The sequence below is a fragment of the Euprymna scolopes genome, chromosome 16, assembly GCF_053919585.1.
Source record: "Euprymna scolopes isolate OS-2025 chromosome 16, ASM5391958v1, whole genome shotgun sequence".
Lineage (NCBI taxonomy): Eukaryota > Metazoa > Mollusca > Cephalopoda > Sepiida > Sepiolidae > Euprymna > Euprymna scolopes.
In genome coordinates, this window is record NC_136497.1 from 22,147,522 (window position 1) to 22,157,021 (window position 9,500).

The following is a 9,500-nucleotide window of genomic DNA, read 5'->3' on the forward strand; positions in this document are numbered from 1 at the left end:
TGTGCGCGATGGTAGCAGCACATTCTGAGGAGAACTATGGCTAGCTATTAGGTTTTTGTTGGAATTTTTTGGATAGTATGAATCGGTCTATGCCTACAATTAACCATTCGGTCAGGTCTGATACTATGGAGGACACATCCTTTTTAAACATGAAAAGTAGGGGTAGATCAGATATAAATGTACGGAAGCTATTCCAGTCAGCCGTAGAGTATTGATATACAGTACGGTGGAGAGGTACGTCTGAAGACTTATTGCATTTCATTTTTATCTTAACTGATACAATCGAGTGGTTAGAAGATCCCAGAGGGGACAGAACAGAACATGAACATAGCTCAGGGCAAGTTGTGAGAAAAAGGTCTAGCGTATTGACCGGAAATATCGGGCACATGACTGGGTTTGTGAACAATCTGGGTGAGGTCATAGGCAATGGCAAAATCATGACAGAACCTCCCCTCATCATCTGTCTTGTTCGAGTGGGTCAGCCATTCCACATTGTGGACATTGAAATCACCACAAATGTGGATGTTAGCCGAAGGATGAGCAGACAGGACGTGGTCAATTTTCTCAGATATGCTCTTAAAAAGAGTAACTCCGCTGTTGTGGGGGCGATAGAGGGCAAATATAAATGCAGTGGTGTAAGCAAGTGCAACCTGGAAGCACATATAAGGTAAATTAGGGTCGTCACTGGAGATATCCCTACCACACAGAAAGCTATCTTTGATGTAGGCACATATTCCATGCCCATGGCGATCTTGGGGGTCAGATTTAGATGTTGTTAGAGTATCCTTTAATTATGAATTCGTCTAGGGAAGTGGTCGACCCTACGCCAGTTTCGCTTAGAAAGAATATGTCTGGTTTTGTCTCCAGTAATTGGGTTTCAACCACTGGAAGGTTGGAACGTAGATCCCTGATGTTGGAGAAGGAGACGTGGTAGTAGGTGTCTACATTAGAGGATATTTATTATTATGAGTTATTGTACATGAATGTATTACCTCAATGTAATATCTGGCAGGATAATTCACTTGATCTCTAATCTGTGACTATATAAAAGAACAAGTAGTTAATAAAACGTGTTAAAAAACACTTTGAAAAAGAGTTAAAAACATATTTAATTTTGAAAAGGAAGCCCAAAATAAGTGGATAGTCCTTAATCCGCAGAGTTTATTCAATTTTATTTTAATCATCTTTTTTTCCCTATATATATATATATATATATACACACAAGGTGACCCCCAAAAAAACAAAAGCTAAATGGAGGCCATCTAGAACATATGCTGTAGAACGGAGAAAAAAAAGGCCAAAGCCCCTAGTGTTTTGATGTAATGTTTTGACTATAATAAACTAATTATGACCAAAGTTTCATTTCATTCAGAGAAAACACTAAGAATTGGGGCCCGTTTTTTTTAGTCACCCTGTAATAAATATATATATATATATATATATATATATACACGGAAAAAAGATGATTAAAATAAAATTGAATAAACAATATCGATTGATCTATCAAATCCAAACAAGGAATTATAATCATGAAAAATCCTTCATCCATAAATTTTTAAAGACATGCTCTTTTCATCTGGGGATGAACATAAGTAAACAATGCATCACTGGTGAGTATAAATTTTCAAATATAAAAAAAAATATTTAATTGTTCTAGCCAGTATATTGAGCTTTTTTTTTTTTTATCTTGATAGGTTTCAGTTTTAATATAATATTTATTTTCATCTTTGTAATTATGTATATATATATATATATATATATATATATAATCTCATTTAATTTTCTACCTAAAAAAGTATCATGCTTATAAATGTATTTCATATTTAGTTCACTCTAAATTCATCTGACATTGGCAAATTAATCAGATATGTATTTATATATTTTAATGGTGTTTTGGTACATCTTCATGTGGAACCGGCATGATTAAATTTCATTCTAATAATAAAAGTTTGTAACCTGTTTACTGAGCAATTCAAAATTGACATAATATTTGCTATGCAGATAATGAAGATGGCTTACATTCAGAAAATGGACCTAGTCAGATAAAGCATTTTCTGAAAGAAAGAAGTTTTTATTTCAATTTATTCTGAAGATGGTGGTACGATTCTTAGCCAGAAGCAAATATCGATTTGTCAGATTCCAAGCTATCAAACTTTAAGAAATAGACTGATTGATTTAATATATAAGATAATGATGGGAGGATTCTAATATTTTTCCGATATAATTACCAATTCTGTGTAAAACTTCTGAATCTGATACAATTACTAATTCGGATTCTTTATAAATCTTTTATATTTCACTATAGAGTTGTCAATATTTCCCCAATTACCATAAAAGAATACATGTTAAATGTGTAGATATTTTCTTAAACGTAAAAATACACTTATACGGGGATGATCTATAGATTTTACTATTATTAGTAAATTTTTTTTTTTTTTTTTTTTTACACAGTGATCACCACTTATCAAGGCCCGGAAGCCACTCAGGGATAAGGGTTATTGCAAGTACATTACGTTAGTGTGGAGATTTGATGAAGTGTTTAATTAAGGGGGCGGTTCATTAGGAATTTGTTAACGTTGGACTTGAACACATCCAAGTTGTAGTCCGGTGGGAAGCAGGCAGATGGAACAGACTTCCACAGGCGTGCAGTTCTAAGAAAGAAGCTTTGTTCATGGAATCCGCGTTTTGATTTAGGCACAGATAAAGAGTGGGGGAAATTTTTCACAGTGGATTCAGCTAGACGGGTGTTTTTTGTGAAAGATTGGCGAGGGGGGACCAGAGATTGGAGTTCAGACGAGCACCTGCCATGGAAATAACGATAAAACAATTTCAAATCAATAAATACTTATTATTTCAACATTATTACCAGCAGTGGAAAAATTTGCTTTACATAAAATCAAATAAAAAAATACAATTAAAAGAATCGTGTTTGGCATCGGAAAATAGGCACAAATTTTTCTTATTTCGTTACTAACCCACAAAAGTTGATTTTTCTGATTTCCGGTTTCAGATTAATCGTTCCAACACTGGTAGATAAATTAATAATGTTCTTACCAAGTTTTCATTTAGAATTTAAATTGTAACAATATTTTAACAGGTTAATAAAATCAAGACGAGAATCGATCCATCTACAGAACTGAAAATGGTCTTAGAAACAACTTAGATTAGTGATCCAGAACCTAACCCAAGGTCGTGCCGGCATTTTCCAGCAGTTCACAGTAAACAGCCGGAAAAGTGGTTTGGAAAAAAAAAAAAAAAAAAAAAAAAAAAAAACGATGCAAACACTGCCAGACGATAAATTCAAAACGCTGAAAACAAAACCGTCACGCAAGATAAGATTTATTGTCAGTTTTATATGAAATAAATATTTATATATTATTATTATTTTTTTTTTTTTTTAGAAAAAATATTAAAAATTATGTTTATGTCCAAAGAAAAGTATTTTTGTAAAGACCAAAAAGCATGGAAACAAATATGAACGAAAAGTAAAAGTTTTTTTTTCAACGAAACATCTAAGTTGTTTTTGAAAGAAACAATTTCGGTAAAATATGTATTTTTTTTGTATGACAAAAACTTTTTTTTTAATGGAAACAATTATAACCGAAAACATTTTTTTCAAGAATATATATATAAAACTTTCGACAGAGGCGATGAGATCGGTATCGTTTTGAAGCTTGACCCTTCGGACAACAAATATAGAAAAATTGCTTAAAAACATTAATTCCTTCACCTTCAACTGGGCACTTTTCTACAGGTAGTGGTCGCTTTTTTCACCGATATTTTCGAAAGCCATCCCATCTTTTCAATTGACTAGCCTTAATTTAAATCCTCGCCACTTTCGGTTTGGCGATGGACGCAACGGCAAAGACGTCACATATTTTTCTCACATTCTTTTCCTCCTTCTCAGTATGGGGTCGAGCCTGCCTGCCTACTATTTTTTTTTTTTGCTCCTCACACACACACACACACACACCTTGGTAACAAGGATAGTATATATATATATATATATATATATATATATATATATATATATATATATAATATGCATATCTATAATATAAAGGTGAATGTGTGTGTGTGTCTGGTCACGAATAGACTCTTATATGGTTGACTATTTTAAAAAACTGATTACATATAATGATAGAAGATGTATCGAGACACAGGAATGGGTATGTTTGATCTCGCAGAACAGTGGTTCATTAAAATTGTAGGGTCTGCGTTCGCGCCTGGTCCACAAAGTATGGAAATAAAAAATTTAAAAATTAAAAAAAAAAAAAAAAAAAAACGTTTACAAGTGTTTTTGATATAGATGTACATAAGAATACTTTGATAAGTATGTTTTAACTTAAATAGGGATGGTATGATAAAAATTGTGGGGTCTGCGTTGGCGCCTGGCCTCCATAGAATGGAAATAGGCACAAACTTTAATAAAGACTTTTCATATCTATATGTGTAAGTATACTTTGATAATTATGTTTCTGTTTGAAGAAATATGGTATAATAAAATTATGGGGTGTTCGTTCGCACCTGCCCTCCATAGAATGGAAATATGTCACAAAGTTTAACAAGGTTTTTTAATATAGATCCACAGAATATTGTGATAAGTGTTTCAGTGTGAACAGGTATGGTATAATAAATTATGGGGTTTATCTATTTTATTTTTACTTTAATCATATTTTGCTTTGGTTTTGATACCCCCAAATTCAACCCAAATTTACAACCCTTCCTTTTCATAACCTATCATACTTTAATAAATCAGTCCATTTTCTGTAGGTTGTTTTTGAATCCAGTCAACGACGGGTACTTTTGCTAGTACAATATAAAATATTAAATAAGTGATTTTTTTTTAACCAAAACATCGTTTGCTGGGGAGATAATTGACTAATCGCGTTGGCTTTTTCGTCTGGTTTTCCGGCAGCTTGCCGTAAACTGTCGGAAGATGTTGGTTTTGGATCAATACTAAAATTACTCTAATGAAATAGTTTCATTTAAGGAAATTAACCACTGCAAATCAAGCCAGTCAAATGGAAAAAGTATTTTCTTTTTTTTCAAAAATTGTAAATTGTTTTTTTTTTTTTTTTTTTTTTTTAATTTGGACTAAACAATTTCTGATAAAAACATTTGAATTGAAACGTCATTTCCGTTGAGACTTCACCTTTAATTCACCCCACGAATTTCATTTTTTTTTCTTGGGGGGAGGGGGGTGTAATTGTAACTTCATGGCTAAACCGGAAATATGTAAGAATGACATCAATTGAATGAAAAGATCTTTTCATTTCTAAATGCTTTTTTTTTCCAAATCGACAGCTGTTGCGCCTCACTAATGTACTTTCGCAAAGTGGGCGTGTCTCGTTCGTTTGAACGTTTTTTACTTTCCCTTCTTTTCTACTCAATTCGAACAGAAACGTCAGAAAACTTCGTCATGTAATTCATCCACATGATTACGCAAATCACATAAAAAGCCGGCTTCATCAATAATCACCTTATTTTTTTATTTTTTTTATATATCTGTAAACTATTAAATCGAATGATGCAACACGTTTGAATTCTAAAGTGCTGGAATGATTTGATCCCAATTTTTTTTTTCCTTCTCTCCATCTCTCCCTTCTTTTTCACTTATCTCTATATCCCCCTTTTCTCTTTTTACATTTTCTTTCCGTTATATCAATATTCGCCCCCCCCCTTTACTCCTGTTCAACCCAAAACAGGGCACATTGTTACTTAGACGTAAGAGGATTTAGAATCATGTTTACAAGGGATTATGAAAGGAGATGAGTGAGATGTCGGTTTACGTTACATTTAAACTTCTGCATATCAGTGCAGTCGGGGAAGCAGGAAGCAGGGCTGGAATTCTAAAGTCTGGCAGTTCGAGTGAAGAAGCTGTAATTTTGCTGCCCTGACAGTGCAAAATCGACTTCGAAATCTAGTGGAGACGATGATTTTCTTCATCTCCAAGTTCTTTCTCAGAGACAAGTCCTAGCCAGTTTCTCTCTCTTTACTCCATTGTTATAAACACGAAAGGTGCTCGACTGAGCTCCAGTGTTTTGTTCTCCCTTCTAAGACATTCAAAGCAAGATCTTGTCTTGAAGCCACAACTACAAAGGACTTCTCTTTCTTCGTGTGCCTAGAGTCAGGCGGAATTTCAATGGATAGTTTATTTGCAAGGACTTGCCGCCCAAAGAACAAGTATAAGCGGGTGTATATATATATATATATATATATATATATATATATATATATATAAGTATATATGGTTTTATGTATACATATATATATATATATATATGGTTTTATGTATACATATATGGTTTTATGTGGACACATATATATATGGTTTTATGTAGACATATATATATATGGTTTTATGTAGACATATATATATATATATGGTTTTATGTAGACATATATATATATATATGGTTTTATGTAGACATATATATATATATATGGTTTTATGTAGACATACATATATATATATATGGTTTTATGTAGACATACATATATATATATATGGTTTTATGTAGACATACATATATATATATATGGTTTTATGTAGACATACATATATATATATATATGGTTTTATGTAGACATATATATATATATATATGGTTTTATGTAGACATATATATATATATATGGTTTTATGTAGACATATATATATATATATATGGTTTTATGTAGACATATATATATATATATATGGTTTTATGTAGACATATATATATATATATATATATGGTTTTATGTAGACATATATATATATATATATATGGTTTTATGTAGACATATATATATATATATATATATGGTTTTATGTAGACATATATATATATATATATATGGTTTTATGTAGACATATATATATATATATATATATATGGTTTTATGTAGATATATATATATATATATATATATATATATATGGTTTTATGTAGACATATATATATATATATATATATGGTTTTATGTAGACATATATATATATATATATATGGTTTTATGTAGACATATATATATATATATATATATATATATATATGGTTTTATGTAGACATATATATATATATATATATATATATATGGTTTTATGTAGACATATATATATATATATATGGTTTTATGTAGACATATATATATATATATATATGGTTTTATGTAGACATATATATATATATATATGGTTTTATGTAGACATATATATATATATATATGGTTTTATGTAGACATATATATATATATATATATGGTTTTATGTAGACATATATATATATATATATGGTTTTATGTAGACATATATATATATATATATATATATATGGTTTTATGTAGACATATATATATATATATATATATGGTTTTATGTAGACATATATATATATATATATATATATATGGTTTTATGTAGACATATATATATATATATATATGGTTTTATGTAGACATATATATATATATATATATATATATATGGTTTTATGTAGACATATATATATATATATATGGTTTTATGTAGACATATATATATATATATATATGGTTTTATGTAGACATATATATATATATATGGTTTTATGTAGACATATATATATATATATATATATATGGTTTTATGTAGACATATATATATATATATATATATGGTTTTATGTAGACATATATATATATATATATATATATATGGTTTTATGTAGACATATATATATATATATATATATATATGGTTTTATGTAGACATATATATATATATATATATATGGTTTTATGTAGACATATATATATATATATATATATATATGGTTTTATGTAGACATATATATATATATATATATATGGTTTTATGTAGACATATATATATATATATATATATATGGTTTTATGTAGACATATATATATATATATATATGGTTCTATGTAGACACATATATATATATATATATGGTTTTATGTAGACATATATATATATATATGGTTTTATGTAGACACATATATATATATATATATGGTTTTATGTAGACATATATATATATATATATATGGTTTTATGTAGACATATATATATATATATATGGTTTTATGTAGACATATATATATATATATATGGTTTTATGTAGACATATATATATATATATATATATATGGTTTTATGTAGACATATATATATATATATATATGGTTTTATGTAGACATATATATATATATATATATATATGGTTTTATGTAGACATATATATATATATATATATATATGGTTTTATGTAGACATATATATATATATATATATATATATGGTTTTATGTAGACATATATATATATATATATATATGGTTTTATGTAGACATATATATATATATATATATATATGGTTTTATGTAGACATATATATATATATATATATATATGGTTTTATGTAGACATATATATATATATATATATATATATATGGTTTTATATATGTATACATATATAGATATGTTTTAATGTTTTATATATGTATATACATATGTGTTATTTTATATATGTATACGTATATAAATGTTTTTATATAGATGTTATGCTTTTGTTTTTACGATACGTTTTGAATGAATTCAATTATTTTTACGAAAGTGCATTTTTACCTAAATGCGAGTTGGGAATAATTTTCCCTTTTACCAATTTGGTACCCCCAAATAGGGAGCAGAATATTATATTTTAAAATCAATGTTTTATATACGTATACATATGTATGTGTGTGTGCGTAACTATCAATCTATATATCTACAAAAGTGAAGTGTCTGTTTATCTGCCTGTGTGTGTGTGTGTCTGTGTACATAAACCTACACACTAACTCCGTCAACTTTCAGTCTACAAACTCGAAATTTGATATACATATAGGGTAGTAAGATTTGGGAAAATCTTTGGTATCGGTTTTCGGCCAGAAATTTGGCTGTTAAAGGGTCAAAGTTCAACAATTTGACCTTTGAGAACTCTTCCAAACTTCTTCGCCAATTTTAGGTCTAAACACTTGAAATTTTAGGTATAGGTTCCTTGGACATGGGTCTAACTTAATAACGTGATTTGGGCCCAAAACAAATGTTAAGGGGTCATAATAAGGGTCAAAGTTAAAAAAAATTTGACCTCTGCGGTCTCTACCAAATTACTAAAGACAATTTCTGGTGTAAACATTTGAAATTTTACATAAAGGGTATTCAGAGAGAGGGCAAGCTTTTTAATCGGTTTGGGTAGAAAATTTGAGCTACAAATATATAAATCTATGTATGTATGTTTGCATGTCTGCCTAAAACTTTCGACAAAGGCGACGAATTTTCACAAGATCAGCATAGTTTTGAAGCTCGACCCTTCAGACATTAATTTCTTCACCTTCAACTGGGCACTTTTCTACAGGGAGAGGTCGCTTTTATCGCCGATATTTTCGAAAGTCATCCCCTCTTTTCGATTGGCTAGCCTTAATTTAAACCTACGCCACTTCCAGTTTGGCAGTGGTCGTAACAGCAAAGACG